Below are 17,635 nucleotides of genomic sequence, written 5' to 3'. Positions count from 1 at the left end.
AGCGCGGCCCCCACCCTTGGAGAGTCTCAGTCATCCCTGTCGCCGCAGCACCCTGGCAGATCCGCTGCGAGCACGTTCCCACGAACAAGACGGACATGAGCTAGCGTAATACACTAACATTGTAACAGTTCACCTCCCGCAGTGTATCATCGCTCCCAGCATGACCCGGCCAGCAGGCCTGGGCAATGAAAAGAACAGTAAAAAATGGTCATCAGATGGCAGACAGTCTTTATATATTAATGTCAAGACCACTCGCAAAGTATGCTTTCTTCCACAAAATCCCTTATATTACAAAAGCCTGTAAAATGTATAAACATAAGAAAGCATGCTTCCATGATATAAGCGATGGCGAGCCCATACCATTGCAGTCGGGTGCTAATAATAAAGGAACGCACCAGGGACCTATTTGTTACGTGTATCATTGGGAAACTTACACTCTATGGGCTCGCGCCATAACTGAACTAATGCTGCTAGAGGACACGAGAAGACGAATGTAACCATACAGAGGGCTTATGTGAAGGATGCACGAGAAGGCGCCTGTCATGTGTGCATGTCTAGGCCCCACATGTGCCACCACCGTCACGAACAGTGGCGGATTACTTTCTATGTACTTCACCAATCCTAATTCTACCTCACTTACTGCAAATATATATGCATATAACTAAATACTGTAGTTGTTAAAACATAATGTATGAATAAGGTGCTCAGACTGGGTATAATCGCGACACATCCAGCAAAGTTTAAATGCATGTTTTGTATTGATTTGAATAAGTATTATAGAGTGTTCAAATGTTTGTGATGTCTTTACCTAAAATCGGCAACACACGAGGGAGATACCTTTGTGAAATACGTGCAAGGCCATTCCCCCTCCCACCCTGCGAAGGCTGCCAAGGCATGAGAGCAGAGGCCGCGCCGCACTGCTTTACCTCCCCCAACCAGACTGGAGCCGCTTCAAAGATTTGTAATCCCCTCTGTAGCACCCAAGGCCGCGGCCCGCCACCTGCATTATTTACAGCTCAGCAGTAAACCTCTGCCTGAACACACGCGCCCCCTCGTAAACCCCACAACCCACCGGATCATCTCAGACTTATGGCCCTGTGCAATCAGGGCACCCAACACTTTGACAACACACAGCGGAACATCCATAACAACTTCTAACAAGGCAGAAAGACCTGTACCGCCCGTCCCAGGCCCTGAAGCTTAGCCCCTCGACCTATGGCCCCGGTCAACAGGACACTGGTAACCATGTCCTGATATATTACCTCCAGACCCCTCACAAGGTACATTCCTCCTGTGTTGCATTAACCTGTAGTATAACCTATTGGAAGATTTACTAAAGAAAATAATATTGAAATGACTGAATGACTGCGGTGTGCATGGCATAGGGCAACCAAGTCAGGAAAAGACATTCATCTCTGACACTGGCCACAATGGCACAACAACACCGCCCGGATTAACTCAGCCGACCTGCCAGGCCCAGCCCAACCCACGAGGCTGACCAGTGACGTCTTCCAGCCAAAGCCAACCACATCGCAGCAGCATCTATAGTTAGTCGTCGCCACCCAATCCCATTGAACTTGTGCCCCCTATAGTGTGTAGGTTCTTATGACGTTTTTTGTAAATATATACGCCTGTCTTTGCTATTGTCAGACAGAGCGCTCTCGGAGTTTGCAGAGTTCTTTGCATGCCCTATTCTGATTGATAAACTCCCATTTACGCTCACCCGCACTCTGTCTTGGCCTTATTCCCATTTTGGGAGAGTCCTTCATTGTCTCTCGTTGCGGGGAGGATCGTGCTGTTTGGGGACGCTTGCCTTCACCCAGATAGCTGTGACTTCAGAACCACCCGCCAGAAGTACAGTCTAAACCTGACCAGATCTGTGACGAGGCCCATTCCTTCCAAAATTAGGAGTGAGTATCCTGAGAACTGTGCAGAACCAATCTCTTAGTTTAAAATAATCCTATTCAAACTATTTTAACCTGTCCAAACTGCATCATAGAAATCGTGTGTCCATTCTGCGATTTCAAAACTGTGAAAGTGTCATTTGTCCTTCTGAGCTTTACTTTAATTTGAGAAACTACCTCCACAAAATCGTCCGTATTTTTTCAACCATACGTGCTAGGAACCGATCTTCTACTCCTTATTGTTTTTCCTTAATCTCGATCGACACACTCAGAAAAAGTGCAGCTAATTGCAATTTGGCTCAGTTTTACCACACGTTAAAAATAGCTGTCTCTTAATTGCAACTGCGGAATTTCATTTTCAACCTGATAATCGCTTGTGTATCCTTGCTAGTGTCGACCTGAACTAATTTAAAAAAAAGTAGCTGTCACCTACCCTGAATCTCCTATGGGGAATTAAAATCAATTTAGCATATTTTTCACTTCATTGCAAATCACATTTAAAAGTATTTCTGCCTGTTTAAAAGGATACCGGTTGCTCTAAGCTTGCTAGGGGGGGGAACTGAACTGCTTTTGATTGTATTCCTGAAAACCTGTGTTCTCTCCTTCCATCTCCTTATATTGCATAGGGGGGGGTGAATGGTCAAAAGAAAAAGTGATCAAATTATCTCTTGTTGAAACCATATCAGTTTATTTCTGTGCTGCATTCTTTCCATCATTGCTTTTCCTTGAAACCAGAAAAGTATTCTCTGCTACCTTATCCTTTCTATACTAACTCCTCACTGATTGAAAAGAGTGTGCAATTGTAACATTACCCATTGTTGATCAAAATTATATTCATAATGTGCTATCAAATATTAATTTATTCATAAAAGTGTGATATGTATATATAGTTTAATTTTTCAAATAAATCTTTTAATTTGCAAAACAAACCTACTTCTTGGCTCAGTGAGGTCAGGGGGATTCAAAGAGAGGGGCGTTATACAAGGGTTTATCATCCAGATCTATGAACTTGTTATAAAAATATATAAATAAGGGCTTCCCTTGGGCATCCTAGACTAGGCATTGACTTAGTTGGAGTGCTGAATTGAAGTCACTTAACACTACACTGGAGATTATTAATACATTTGAGCAATGAATGGGATTCCCTGCATGCATCGCTCCACTCAGTACTCAAAGTCTTGGGGGCATTTGGCCCCATATCCAACACCAAGGTCACTGCTAAATAAGATGACACATCCGCCTCACAACCCTCGTAGGGACTCCACAGTTGGAGTTTACGCCGTACATGCCAAAAAGTAATGAGTAATAGTCTTGATTTTCTTTTTAAAGTGTTTCTTCTTCTGCTCCGCAGAGATCTTGGGTACCCTTGAAACCACATAAACATGAGGAGAAGCTTCAGAGACTAATGGGAGGTACTTGGGGGTTGTTGGTATCCACTTGTCCATTTGCTACAAGTCTATTATTACAATAAGGGGTGCCGGCTTGCTGACAACATCACTAGGCTGTATCGAGGTCAAATTCGATTTAGAGGCACGCAAGATATTCTTTAGAACTTTCAACCCCCACGCTTCTCCATTGAACAGATTTTCATGTTCTTAGATTTCCTTAAGGACGGGGAGGAGGAAGCTTGTTTCTGCTTAGAGTTAAGAGGTACACTTGGCCCTGAAGTGCAAGCATTCAACATCAAAGGGCTGACGTTCCCCGCACCCAGGTTCATAACAGGATGAACAACATGGTTTGAGGCAAGCAGGTTAATTTAAATTTAATTCAATAATATTTTTATATCAGCCAGTACAGCGGAATGGGACTTAACTTTATAATTGATATTGTCATACATTCTTAAAAGACCTTGTAGCACTAAGTTCAGAGCCGCTAGTGACGAGGAATCCATCACTTGAGAGTCGCCTCCTCTGTCATAAAAGGATTGGTGTAAACTGCTGTCCAGAACAACAGGGGAGGCCATTTGACAATTGGTTTGAATGAATCCAAATGAGAATTCCTGAACATGGTGAAGGACTGGAGTTAGTACTTGGGATAATCAAACCCCCGATTTCCTCTCCCAAACTTGTGCAGGCATTGCATAACATCTTGAGGATACTCAACCAGTTATTGACCGTCAGGTTAGCTAACTGAGAGTCCCAAGGCGATTCTAATGGATGTGTAGAGATGGCAATTGAAACAATAGCCGTATCCAAAAGCACAGCTGCCTCACTCGGGACGAGAGGCTCCAAAGATGGTAGAACTGCATGACTGTATAATTTCGTCATTGCAGGAGAAAAGAAAGCTATTATATTGGTGGAGGTAAGTGGAAGGGCAAGCTCCATGTCCGAGGCTTCGCCCAGTACTTTGGTAACTTAGTTATCCAGTGGGAGTCGGCTTGGCACTCTGTTAGAGCACTTCACTTAGTCAGGCGTAATTAGATCCCTCTGGAAACTATTTGGGTGAGAATGGCACCTGTGGCTTTGCATTCGACAGGGAAAGGGGCGACACACACTGTCTAGCTTAACCAATCAACCCACAGCGAGCAACACTATCCGCAACGACACTCTTATTCCCAGGTAGTTGATGGAAAAAAGCAAACACCACAAGAAAAGTGGAAGTTTCCTACCTTTTTGGCGGCACTGAAAAGCTCCTGATGAGCTTGGAGCCCAGAATCAGCAGTTGAGTACCAAGTGAGCCAGTCAGACACCTGCACATCCATACTTCGCGGGACTGCAGAGAGACTGCACTTTGATGCCGCACAGGTGCTAAGAGGTAATAAGAGATGCTAATGCCAGCTCTGAGGTAAAGCATTTCTGTGTCTTACTGTGCACGGTTTATTGGGTGTCTCTTGCAAGATATCCTTTTCCTGTCTATAGACCTAATTACCTAACGATGTTTCTCTATTGGGGGCTGGGCGTGCTCACACAGACCCAGCCCCCTACTCGTCTACAATTCTCCAGAAACAAGAAGCAAAAGAGCCTGTGTCCCGCCCATTTGAGTGTTTGATGTTGCATCCATTTTTGTCACACCCCTTAGGAAGCGCTGGTCCTTCTGGTATTGTTGGGTCCAGAGGTATGCAGCGACCATTGTTACACCTAAAATGGTGGCTACTGCTGCCTGTTACAGTCTAGCTGCTCGGTTCCCACACAGCAACTCGGCTCCACTCTCTCGACCGAGCACAGCATATCTGTCTCACTTCAGACCAAGCAGACACGTTGCTACTCCTTCAAACCAACGCTACGCAAGTTCGGATCTAGGTTTTTCCCATCTGTCCCTATTAAATTTTCTGTGTGTAATTACCTTCTGTTTCCTGCATCAGCTCTCATTACTATCCAGCTGTAGAACCGCTACTGCAGCACTTCCACCTGCAGTGCGAACTCTCACGCTCTCAAGGGAAACTTCCGGGTTGCCTCGGTACTTCAAACAAGATCATTCCTCAGTCACATCCGAGGTACGAAGGCAGGGTCCGCTTTTTTTTCACCCCTTCTATGGTGAAAATTGTCCTGACGTGTGTTTTTCTGTTTTTCTCACTCTCTCACTCTCTCACTCTCTCACATCTTTGGCATCTGCGTCCTGCATCGATGCACCGTCCCCGAGGACCTCCTCCGACCGCCAACGTCACCCGATGTGATAAGTAGGACGCACGACGCCCATAGCCTCAGTTACAGTTTTTTCCCAGAACGTGTGCCACCAGTTTTCTGCCAGTCAGACACACAAGGCCTTGCAGAACGCAAGCTGCAATCGCAAAAGAAATTCTGCAGCGGGGAAGGCAGGGAGGGTGCGATATGGAATACATCGTCAGACCATCCCATCGAAAGAACGTTGCCAGGTAAGGAAGTAACTTGTTCTTCGAGGTGATTGGGTCCTCCAACGTATTCCATATCTATGACAGACTCCCAAAGAGTAAAGGAGAGAGGCACTTTGAAACATTTGGTGTTATTCTCCCTGGCTGTACAGGGTTTAAGGTGGAGCTCTCTGAAAGAATGTGCATGAATGTTTGCACTGGGTGACGAGGAAGGAGTAAGTAATTGCTGCCTGGCGGGTAGAACGACTTCTAATGTGCTGGCGGTAACCGCCTTTTTAAAATCATTGAAGATGGAATGTGCCAAGGATCGCATGTTTTTACTCAATTTTAAGCTTTATTCGAAATAGTCCTTTAGCACAAAACGACACAATATCAATTAATAGAATAAAATTTACATAAAAAGTAAAAACAATCTAGTGCAGTAGGTTTTCCTTTCTAAAACATGAAATAAATACAATGTAGGCCACAACACATCAATACAAAAAAAGATTTAAAACACCACGTAGGATAAAAAACAATACAAGATGCAACTTTGGAATAGATTTTTAACTCCGAGAGGAGAGCAAGCTCGCAGCCTCAGAAATAGTCTACAGATATAACACATTGCCCATTAGCTTACTTCTTAAAAGGCAGGCACAATGGACATACCTGCCAGATGCAAATATGGCTTTCCAATTCAGCGTACTGGTAAGGAGGTGCATTGCTTCCCTTAGGATTCTTATCCCCATATCAACTAAAAGAGGCGTTATGTACCCTTGCCTAAGCTCTAGTAAACCAGGGCATATCAACGTAAAATGATTAGTTTTGTCAACTTGTTTATAGATTGGGCATACCCCAGAATTATGTGGTGACCATTCACGAGTGTACCAAGCAATGTGAAAAAATCCCAGTCTAAAGCGAACATATAAAGAGCGCTCATAGGGTGGATGAATTCCATCCAAAAAAGGTTTGCAATTCATCAGCGAATTAGATAGAAGGGATTTGGGGCCGTTCAAACAATGCCTTTGGGCCTCCAAATTCTGGAACGCATTGTGCTTGGTAGAGGCATTGAGGTAAACCTTGAGCAAAGGGCAGCACTCACTAGGATTATCCCAAAAACATCTGGCGCCCAGCCCACATAATGTTTTTACTTCTGGAACCCAACCCTTATTTTTTGTGCCTTCCAATTGCAAGAAATCCCTCAGGGTGTCTCTGTACGGTACCAGGCTCAGGTAAGACCACAGTCTTACCCAATACAGGATTGGCTTTAGGTCAATCAAGGAGGCTACAGGCCAGATTTGGAGATCCAACGAGGTCAGGGTATTCTTGGGCAAAAGCAATAACTTCTTAAGGAAGTTATTCTCGACAGGAGATAATGTTTTTGTATTCGCATAGCCCCAAATCTCGGGAACGTAGAGTGAGGCGGGCAATGCTTTCTTGTCAAATTGCACTATAGCCAGTGAGATTGACCTGCTGCTGTGGCTTGCAAAGAAGGAACAGATACCCCCTCTATATTTGTTTAGGTTAGCCATGTCTTAAACAAGTTGGTCGGACCACCCCCCCACCTTGTTGAACCTGATCCCCAAATAGTCAAAGTGCCAAACTTGATCCAATAAAAGTCCATCAACCTTGATCTTCATCTGGCAATGCTTGGAAAATGGGAGTTTAAAAACCAGAGCGTCGGTTTTAGTGCCATTAAGCACAAGACCAAGCTCCTTGCATTTTAGCCGAGAAGGTGTCAAGGGCCGATCTCAACCCAGATGGAGTAGAGGCGAGGATCGCTGCATCATCAGCGAAAAATAGAGTGGGCCATTTTCTTAACCTAATTTTTTAGGGAGAGAACCTGCATCCAGCACAGGCACCATTTCCTGAATGTATAACAAAGAGGAGTGGGCCAAGACGCATCCCTGCAAACCCCCTTCATCACATGAAATGGGTCGGTCTGGTCCTCTCCAAGGCCAGAACACACTGTAGCTTGCGTCTGCACATGGAGTAATTTGATTGCATAAATCAACTCTTTTGCGACTTCCTGTCTCCTCAAGACCTGCCACAACAACGCTCTTGGGACAGAATCAAAAGATGTTTTGAGATCCAGAAATATAACACATAATTAAATTTTTTATAGTTTTGTTTATTTCTGGATTAACAAAGACAACAGGAAACAATGGTCCACGGTACCCCGTCCAACGCAAAACCCTGCCTGGGCATTACTAATGTTCCCTGTATCGTCCACCCATTTTTTCAATTTTACCAACAAGACTTTGCCAAAGGTCTTCCCGGCACAGTACAGTAAGGATATCGGGCGGTAGTTTTCGAGTTGATCTTTGGGCCCTTTTTAAAGCTATGGGTACTATTATGGCCTCGCTCCAAGTTCGAGGGACTTCCTTAGCACAGGTAGCAGGATTGAATACTCTGCACAGGGTCGTGATCTAGATAGACCGTTCATCCCGGAAGAAGCCTACTGGTATAAATCAGGTCCAGCAGCTTTGTTTAACTATTGAGCAGTAGTTTTTCAATGCTTTTCTTCTGCATTCTATTCCATCAAAATGATTTGGAGGAAAGGTTAGGTGTCTAATCTAATGTTTGAAATGTTCCGATTATTAAAATGTTCCCCTCATCTTATTGAGAGGTACACTTCAATGTTAATCCTCATTCTTTTAATGACTGAATGTTTTAGTGCAGTTGTTTATTTTCTTACATTTGTAAAGGATTCCTTTTTTTCTTAATTTAACAATAAAAAAATTAAAAGATGCTTCTATTAGTGAACGATTCTTTTAAGTCCATTATCATCGTTGACCTCTTCTTTCAAATTGCTTCAGACTACAATAATGCCTTACATAGCAATTAGCTTTGAAGCTGTTTTGAGTTGTATTAGTATATTTGACCTGCTATCGTGTTCCTGCATTTGTACTGAATTGCTCAATAGTGTTCCGAGTGCCCGAGCTACAACTACCAGCATTTTTGTAGTTCCCCTGCACCTTCTTGAGACGTCGGGCGTGTCAGCACCAGCGCGTCAAAGTCGGTTTGTGCTGGTAAATTTAAGTCGAGTTGTTCATATATGCAAGTTTCATCTTAAAAATACTAGTTACGCTGCTAATGTTTGTTGCACTTTACTCTGAAGAATTGCAGAATTTATAGAACCATTTTAAGAAATACTATTTCTACTGAGCAATTAGCTATGAAGCTCCTTTGAGTTGTATTAGTATATTTGACCTGTTATTATCGTGGTCCTGCATTTGTACTGCATTGCTCAATAGTGATAGAGTGCCCAAACTACTATTAACAGCATTTTTGTAGTTCCGGTGCATTCTGGAGACGTTAGGCGCATCAGCGCCTGCGCGTCAAAGCCAGTTTGTGTACGGTGAGCATCACTTGAGTCACGTATTCCAGCATTATACATTCTGAACTATCCGAGATAATAGATTGTACTCATGTCCACACAGTGTGAGCTTTTAGCTGCTATTCAAAGAAATTGCAGAGCTACGTTACAGACTATGTCAGAAGATATTCTTCCAGGTAATTGTTCTATTGAAAAGTTAGCACCAGAGTGCTTGGTTGCCTCCAATACGCTTACCTCACCTTGTGTATTTTGGTCAGCTAGCAGAAGTCAGAATGTTGAAATTCTTACAGGTTCAAGTTTTGTCTGTCAGAGTCATAGCGATTATTCAGAAAAAAAGCCTCCCATAGTACAAGCCTTACACATACATTGAAATGCGCACTATTAAATACACGGCTGTTGTTGCGGCACGCAGTTGAAGTGGCTGATTTTATTCAGAATTAAACCTTGACGTTTTGGCAATTACTAAGACATGGCTCCATGAGGCTGCTGATCAAATGTAATCATTGCGAGGCTATATTATCAAAATTTAACATTAACTTTTGTCAGTACAGTTACCATTTTGTTACTATATAGAACTCCTATGACGATGCCCTTGAAGAACAATTATTAGCCTTTTTTGGGAGCAGCTCTAAACATTAGTTGGCTCTTTTAGTATTTTACTTGTGTGCTAATAACCCATTGTTGGTTTTCATCAGCACATTAAATTTCCACCACATAAGGGTGGTAATACTCTGATACAAGAATCAGAAGGTGACTCCAATTGCAGTGGACAAATGCATCTGGTCCGACCACCACCCTCTCTATTTTGAGGGACCTCTCACTAATTTTCTAAATAGAAAATGCTCAGCTAGGTAAGCTACCGGTTCCCACTAGGAACTGTAAATAGGTTCCACAAGAGGCTTTTGATTCCTTAGTTATTCCATTACTACCCTCCTTGAAAGATAATATCCCCCCTCGCAGATTTTATAAATTTTTTCAGAACAGCATCTAATCAAGCCTTTGACACATTAGTACCCCTTGGATATGTGAATATGAATAGAATTGGTTGAATATAATCAATGGTTTACACAAGATGTTCCATGCGCCAAAACAGTTAAACGTAAGGCAGAGTGCAATTGGAGAAAACATTCATTCAAGGTCACTCTTGATGCTTATACACTTAGAGCTAGGCTTTTTAAGACCATAGTGTTCAAAGCCAAAGAAACCAATCTCAATGCCAGGATAGAAACGGCAAAATCAAGTGCAAAAGAATTGTTTGCAGTCTTACAGGAGTAGAAAGGGGACTGTGGTTGATGTTACGCTCACCTGAATCCCACAGAGGCGCCGGTCTGATCTGGGCTGCTGCGGCCTCCTCCAGCGTAATGCGTAGGGCCGAGATGTGTCATTTGTCTGGCCGGTAGGAGTACTCTTCTGTGAATGGAGAAAGGGGAAAGGGGAATTAACCACCCGTGGAGTTGAGCGTAAATTCCCCCCACCCCTGTTGTTCTCCCCACTGACCACCTCCGATGTTCCCTCTAAACTCTCACCTTATGGTTTGAAGGGGTGAGCTCTCCATCCGGCTTCGAGCGCAGGGGCGCGTGATGGACCTGTTGCTCCACTGGTCGAAGGAATTGGTGAGTTCCAGGGCTATTTTGACTCTCCCGGCAAGACGCCGTAAGTATGCAGTTCTTAAGAGTTCAAATGCCTGACCATCACTCCTATCCAAACCCGTAATCTGTGGTCTTCTCCTTTATTCAGGTGCTGAGAGAAAACCAGAGTTGAGGAGTTATACCTCCGGGGGTAAAATTAGGTAAGTCTATGGCAGGAGGTGTCTCCCCTCGATTGTCCTTTTGATTCATCCTGTTGTGCTTTTGTTTCCCCTTAGGGGCCGGGGTACGGCGATGGTGCAGTGGGAGCTGCGCCGACCCGAGGGGAGGAATGGTACCCCCGGTGGTAAATCAGGTAGGTCTTAGGGTGGTAACCAGTATTCCTCTATATGTTCCCTTGGCTCACCTTATTGTCTTTATCTCCCCATAGGTGCCGGAATGAGGCGGGAATATGCAGGAGGCTGCGGTGCAACGTGAAGATGCTGCGAGGAACGGTGAGTGCAGCGTGGCACTGCTGCTGGCGATGCGACGTGTTTAAAAATAAAGTCTTTCCTTTGGTTCGACGATGCGATGGCTCTGGAATCAGGTAAGAAGCTGGTAAATGTTCTGGTTCTAACCTTTCTCCTTCTTTCCCTTGTTTCTAGGTGCTCTGGGTTTGAGGCGGGCGTGGCTGAAGTCTGGATGCTGCTGCAGGCACGGTGAGCGTTACGCTGCTAGATGCAGAATAACGCCAAGCGTGTGCTGCTCTTCGGGCGTGGTTTAAATAGCCTCCAAAGTAGTTCCAGGTAAGTATTCCTCCACCACCACACCAGAGTGGCAAAAGAGTCCCTAGGTAAAGTAGTCCCTTCTAGGCCTCTTGAGGGCTTGGATCCCTTGCAGCATGGTCTGCATCAGGCAAGTCCAGGTAAGTTTTCCCCTTATGAGCCTGGCGCCTATGGCGCCAGGACTGAAGTCTATGAGCCTGGTGCCTTTGGATGGCCCCTAACAGGGGTCGCTGGGCCTTTCCCCGGGAACGTGATGCCTGCCCCCGGGGCTGCTGGACCTGCTCTGGTTCCCTGGGGGTAGGCATCATGACCGTTGAATCTTCTATAGTTATCGACAAGAATTGGTGCTAACGTATTCACAATAGTTCTGTTTAGAAAACATTACACCAACAATGCATTCTAGATCAAGTAAAACTGGTACAGATCGCGGACGAGATAATGTCTCCTTCCAGAAGTATAATTAATCCTGTGACTTCGGAAAGAGAAGTTACGGATATAGTACACAGGATGACATCTACATCATGCAAGGGGGACATCTTTCCCGCTTAGTTTAAGGATTTTTTTCAGGACCCTTGTTCCATGTGTCACTAGATTTATCAATAGTTCTTTTCAGGAAGCTTTTGTTCTAGATAATATCAAAGAGGCTTGGATTACACCTTTTTTGAAAAAGGAGAACCTTGATCCAAATGTTTCGGGTAATTATAGGCCAATTACTTATGTACCTTTTGTACTAAAAATCCTTGATAGAATAGCATGTTACTGATATCAAACATTTGTAGAGCAAAAAGATATGATTGCCTCCGGACAATCCGGGTTTCGTGCTAACTACGGGACTGAGACTACACTCCTTGATTTAAAATCCAACATTGCAGGAATAATTGAGAAAGGTAGCATGGCATTACTCTTACTATTGGATCTTTCTGCCGATCATGCTCTTTTGGCAGATCGACGGATCAAGGTAGGTAAATGTGCTTCTTCTGCAGCCTGTTGGTTTAAATCATTTCTTGGACCAAGAACTGTGAATGTGGTTATAGGTAATGCTCAAACACCAAGAACATCTCACTTGTGGTGTTCCACAAGGTTTTTGCTTGTCGCCTTTACTCTTTAATGTATATTCTAGGCCTTTATGCAACCTTCTTGCTTCTCTGGGGGTACAGTTTGCAAATTAAGCAGACAATACCCAGATTGTGATTGAGCTATCTGGTTCCTATAACAATGACTTAGAAAGAGTCAATGACGTTCCTAAGGGCATACAGTCATGGATGGCTGTGAATTATCTGGCCTTGAATAATATCAAAACGGAGCTGCTTATTTGTGGCACTCAAAAGCTGAAAAAAAAAACTTTATCTACAGTATAAAAACATTATAATCGCTGGAAATGTCATCAAGGTCTCTGAATCTGTTAAAGCATTGGGAGTTGTTTCGATTTGCACTTATTTAAGAAACATGTCTCCTATCTTAAGTCCTCTTGCTCCTATTATGTTCATCTGCTATTACAGATTCTCCCCCATCTTTCAGAGGCAAATAGAGCCCTGATTGCAGCTGCTATTATTAATACGCAGTTAGACTACTGCAACAGTTTGTTAGTAGGTACTTCTCAAGCCAACATAAGAAATCTGCAGCCGACACAAAATGGAGCAGTGCGGCTGTCTGTGGATTGGGTCGTCGATCCAATTGTTTGAGGCCCGGAGGAAATTGCACTGGCTCCCAGTTTACCATAGTATTCAGTTTAAGGGCTCTGTCATGGTCTTTAAGTGTCTTATAGGTGAAGTCCCTGTATATCTTTCTTCAAGAGTCAAGAAGACACCTTCTAGGTGGACCGTACCCTCTAATAACAATGCCATACATCAACCATGTGGCACAAGCTTTAATGCTTGGGCTCCTACTCTCTGGAATACCCTTCCCCCGGATCTCGGAGGCTGTGTATCGACCACTTAATTTAAGACCATCTAAAGACCTTTCTTTTTGATAGAGGAATAGGCTAAACTGTATGTTACTCCTTCGTTTTACTCCCTGCTGACTCTTTTCTTTGTTTTTTTGTTGTCCGTCTTGTGAGCGGAGTAGCGCACTAAAAGAATTATATAGATAGATCATCACTCCATTCAGAGCAACACACAGGCGATTGCTTCTTTTATGGATACTCTCAAAGTGGGGATGTTACTTTCAAGTCTCCGCCCATGGTGAGGTATATTTCCAAGGCAAAATGTTCACTCCTGGAAATTATGTTTCTCGTAAAATATTATGGATTGCAATGCCTGCAGAATGAAATTGAATTATTTGGCTTTATTTCCCCTTAATGTGGGTCCTCCTACAAACACATGTGATCATCCCTTGGATCCCAGCTCTTTTCATGCCGGAACACTGCAGAGGGCTCAGTGCTAAAAAAGATACACTGATATGGCCAGAAAATTAATATATACCAACTTTCCACAGTGTGCAAGACTCGGACACAGATATTAATGAAGGATATTTTAAAGGAGGCACTAAAAATCACACTCATAATTTAGCATGTGAAGCAAGGGCTTGGTAAAAGTGTATTTATTTCTGGACCACTCTTGGGAAGTAAGGAACTGTGTGACATTCAGTGACTTATGCCTCGGTAGGAACTTGTGATTTAAAATTTTCAACATGACAAAAACAAGATTAAACCAACGGGCTGCTTAACTACAGATCATAACATGTAGTATTGCGATTTCCAAGTCTGCTGTATAGAAGCAAGTCCTTGAGAAATATGCTGAAGTGCAGTTCAGCCCAATGCAAGACATGTTCCTGCATGCTGGTTTATGAATAAAGCAGTTCAGTCATTTTGAAAATCACTGTCAGAAGACACATTTAACTCTTCGGCAAATATATGATTTTTAGAATATTGCATACTAATGATTCTAAAAGGTGTTGGTATTTGTATAGGCATTACCTAGCTGATGATGGCTACAAAAAAGCCAATTCCATTAGTATAGATGAATGGATATGTTAAAAAAAAAATACTCTACTTTGATGATCGTGACAAAATCTATTTAATTAGTATGAAACCGGGTGATCTTAGACCCTTTCCATTTGATAGGAATGATACTGTTCTCACCATTAGTAAACTAAAAGCCTCCAGGGCACCTGGGCCCGATGGATTTGCTAATCTACTAATTAAAGGCAAGCCACAGAACTGGGCTACCCTCCTACTTAAATTGTTCACGCTAATTTGGGAGACAGGTGAAATACAGGCCGGCGAAAGTCGATCTTAATACCTATTTTTAAAAGGGGCTCTAGATCCACCCCATCCAACTATAGAATGCTAGCCATGTCAGAAGCCTGCTGTAAAATGTTTTGCACCCCATTACTGAAGAGTATCAACCAATGGATAGAGGATAAGAACATTATCCATTACCATCAAACCAGTTTTAGGAAGGGGCACAGTACCATAAATAACATTGCTACAATAAACTCTCTCATTTCTGATATATTAAAACAACCTAAGAGTGGTCTCTAGTTGTGGTTCATAGATTATAGTGGGGCATTTGATTTGTTAATCGGGAATGATTATGGCAAAAGTTGTTGAAGTGGGGCATTTGCCCGATGGTTTCGCATTTTATCAGGGCAACGAATACTGACACCACAGTGAAAGTGTGTGGATGGAAACGGTTCACTCACTACCGGGTTAATAAAGGGTTAAAACAGGGGTGTGTTACGTCTCCAGTATTGTACAATTTGGATGTTGCAGACAAGGACCTCAGTCTGTAGGGTCTTAACGGCTTTACCCCAGAAACAGCAGATATTGGCATAAGGTGGCCATCTTATGCAGATGACATTGTCCTAATGGGTAAAACGGCCATTGGCCTACAGAGATTGTTGGATGCAGTGGGTACGTATACCAGTGATAATGACCTGGCTATTGATCAGGGCTAGTTCTAAGAAAAGGAAAAAAAGACAGCATGTCTGGAAATTAAATAACAAAGCACTGGAAGTTGTGGATGTGTATCTTTACCTCGCAATGAGTTTTGCTAGTAGCCCCTCCATTAACAATGTTGATAACTTGTCAGGTATGATGATTAATCGATGGGATGTCGTCCGGAAATACCTGGGAGCAAATGGTGGGCACTCGATTGAGGGGTTTATAGAAATGTATAAAGACAGTACTGTACCAGGAGTTGTATATGCTCTGGAGGCACTTAATGTGAAATGTGTTGTGTACTATGGCTGGACAGATTAGAGGGTAGGTTTTGGAAACCTATGCTCAGGCTCCCTGGAGCAGTTCTGATTGAGGCTTTAAGATGAGAACTGGGTACGGTCTCCTTATCTACACCAAGTAAAAAAACTGATGTGTTAAATTATATAAGATCATGGAACATGAAGTAAACAATAGCCTTTTTGGACTTATAGCTAATACTGTTAGAACAGGGCATATTAACAACTATTTAAACACGTTATAAGGGCAGGTGAATTATTTTCTTTTTGATATCAATATGAACAATATTGAATATGATACAGAGGATCCCTGTTTCTATCCCTGAATGAGGAAGAAGGCATTAGAATGGGATATGCTAACATTTTGGAGCACCTTAGTACCAAAAAGCGATCCGTTTACTATGCTTTGCAAGGTTTTAAAATTGGTAGAGTGCTTATTTATTGAAATATGGCAAACCTGATTTTACGCTTTACACTTCCCTGTGAAGAAAACACGGATTGCAGGAACTCTGTTTCATACCAGCTCAGGAAATGCTGTTTCAAGTGGATACAGCGAGACATCTACAAAGTGCAAAGTTAAGTGTTTTTTATGCAAGGGGCTATATGGAACTAGTGAGTGATATGGCATCGTTAACTTCAGACCACTTTTGGGCCGAAATGTATGGAGCAACATCCCAGGTATACACTGGGGCCGCTTTGTATATATGGAAAATAATGTTTACTAAGTAATTTTACTAGATGCAGATTGTTAATGTCATTTTGTATGAAGAAGGTTTTTTGGTAATATGAATTCATATGCTTTAACTTAATTAATTGCCAGTTGTTAAATGTGTTTTTTGTGTACAAGTTGTTAATTTGCACACAAAAAAAAAAAAAGATATATTTGCGGAAAAAAGGACGATTGAAAATGAAAAAAAACAGCAGTAGGTTCAGACCTTTGCTGAAGCATAAATATAGCAATTACAAAAGGGAAATCTTTGGTAGAGTCCTAGAAAAGTAATCTTCGTGCTACACAGGCAAACAAGGAGTGGAGAACATTTCAGCATTATTTACTACAATCACTCCAAAGCATTCAAAGTACAGCTATGTACTATTTGCATATATTGCAACCAAGACCCCTGAGGAGATCTCAAAGTGCACCTATACGTTGAGAAATAGGGGGGACGGGTAAAATCTCCCCTTTAAAGCTCCTTATCCAGTTGAAGAGTGGCATAGTAGAAGACAAAGCTTTTCTGTTATCACCACAGAGAACATTGTAGCAAAAGGTTATGGTTCATGGTCTCAAAGAACCGCAGATGCAAAATGACCACGGAGGTTGCTTTAATAACAGGTGGCATTTGCATAACGGACTGACCTAGCTGCAACTCACAGCGTTTTCTTTGTGTGGGTTAAGAATGGCAGGTCAGAACATGCAGATTAGAAGGCCAGACTTCAAGTTCCATTTTGTTGAGCCAAGTCATCTGTTCTTTGTGGATGGCTAAAGGAACTCACTAGACGGAGGTAATGATAAGCAGAGGCAAAGTCTGCCCAAGGACATGGTGCAGGATCTGCTGTACGGGAGCATACAATACCATATAAAAAAAAAGTGGAGACTCTTTGGTTTGCTAGAGTATGAGCACATGGTGAAACCAAGGCCCAATGTGTCATTCTCTGCCCTGGATTTAGATCCATTGCTGCCAGTGAAAGCGGAAAAGCTTGGATTTCCAGCTCCCACTGCACCATGACTGCAGTCCGGAAAGCTTTCAGTGGAACAGTGGAAAATAGCGATGCAAAGAATCGATCTCAGTTACAATAGGGAGGCCGATCATCACCTTTATGTCTGGTGTCCAGGATTATAATTGGAAGCCATCCACAACAGAAAAAAACACTTGACCTCTACTGAAAGTGTTTGGTGCCAGACAGATCCAAGAGAATATACCAGAGGGACTGCTTATAGAAGAACTGCGAACCATTAGTAAACTGACACTGGGCAGCTTCTTAAATATTTAAGTATTTGTGTCCCAAAACACTCACATGATGTCGGCACCAAATATCACAAAAGGTCTAACAGCAAATAAAAACAAAAACAGAAAACCAGCAACTGCTAAGAGTAAATGGCT

General features: G+C 42.8%; 1 protein-coding gene across 8 annotated transcripts in view; it reads right to left on the bottom strand.

Annotated features, from left to right (window-relative positions):
* CSK (C-terminal Src kinase) overlaps positions 1–17,635 on the bottom strand; it is a 914,950-nt gene that overhangs the window by 761,115 nt on the left and 136,200 nt on the right. The gene's annotated exons all lie outside the window — the stretch shown is intronic.

This window comes from Ambystoma mexicanum, chromosome 11 (genome assembly GCF_040938575.1).
Source record: "Ambystoma mexicanum isolate Mex_15411 chromosome 11, UKY_AmexF1_1, whole genome shotgun sequence".
Classification (NCBI taxonomy): domain Eukaryota; kingdom Metazoa; phylum Chordata; class Amphibia; order Caudata; family Ambystomatidae; genus Ambystoma; species Ambystoma mexicanum.
This window is presented reverse-complemented; position numbering and strand designations above follow the sequence as displayed.